Below are 1,129 nucleotides of genomic sequence, written 5' to 3' on the forward strand. Positions count from 1 at the left end.
ATTGTCATTCTGTTCTTAGAGTCACTGCTGGTCACACATAGGCTTTCTTCACATGTTCTTCTCCATTGACCATGAAATATGAGGTCTTTAAGACCTCTTCTCTTCATGCTCTGTGCCCCACAGTTTTGGTTGGGAGTGCAAAAACATAGGGTAAACACCCAAGAAGTAAAGGAAATGAGTCCTCAGGGATGGTGATTCTCTTCTTTTTCCTCTTTTTTTTTTTTTTGCTTTAACAATTTTAATCAAGTGAACAGTAAGCAGTAAAAGTGCAATTGCATGAAAAGCCCACATTTCACATGTTCAAACTGTTTTCCAGTGTCTTTACTTGTAAGGTGTTGAAGGTGGGACCCACTCTTGAATCTTCCTTCTAGTGGTAGAATAAGGTACATATTGTTCTGGAGTGCCACTCACATTGAACTTATGGTTTGTCCAGATGAATTTACGAGCAACAGGTGGTTTTTTGTTGGAGGATCATCGGTCATACAGTGAAGCCAACGATGCCATTCAGGGGGCACCGTGCTTCCATCCACATCCCAAAATGTGTTTTTGCCATTCATTTCAGTAGTATATATAACCCATCGGTGACGGCCAAAAAACTGCTTGTTGTCTTCATAGTATTTGTTTCCATATTTGTCTTCCCCCACTAAGGTACCAACCCTCACATCATTTGCCCTGAAGAAAACCCGTAGATAGCCACGGAGACTGCCTTGGCCGCTGACCTGCTGCAACACGCGTTTCAGGACCTGCAAGAGTTCCATCTTGTTCTGTAGGCCCACCCTCCCAGGTGCCTCTTTTTCCTCTTTTGAAAACTCACCTCTTCTCCCTCAATTGCAGGACAAAATAATAAACAGAATTTCTAAGCATAGAAGGAGCTGCAAATTGCCTCCAAACATGTATAATCCCTTTTCATGTGTGTGGAACTTTCAACCACCTGTGTCATACTGCATGTGTTACTTAAGTAAAAACTATTTTTCCCGTTCAAGGATCTTATTGGCAGTGTATATTAATTACCTAAATTGAAAGCTATCATGTTTTTTCTACATACAAGAAAGATGGAAAATCTATTCCCAAACTTCCATAAGAAGATTTCGTGACATTCCATTCAGAACTGGTTTCATAATTATATACC

The 1,129-nt window shown here is 40.5% G+C and overlaps 1 pseudogene; it reads right to left on the reverse strand.

Annotated features, from left to right (window-relative positions):
• Positions 1 to 225: 225 nt before the first annotated feature.
• On the reverse strand, positions 226 to 764 carry LOC100468424 (annotated as a pseudogene).
• Between the last annotated feature and the right edge of the window lie 365 nt (positions 765 to 1,129).

This window comes from Ailuropoda melanoleuca, chromosome 10, assembly GCF_002007445.2.
Source record: "Ailuropoda melanoleuca isolate Jingjing chromosome 10, ASM200744v2, whole genome shotgun sequence".
Lineage (NCBI taxonomy): Eukaryota > Metazoa > Chordata > Mammalia > Carnivora > Ursidae > Ailuropoda > Ailuropoda melanoleuca.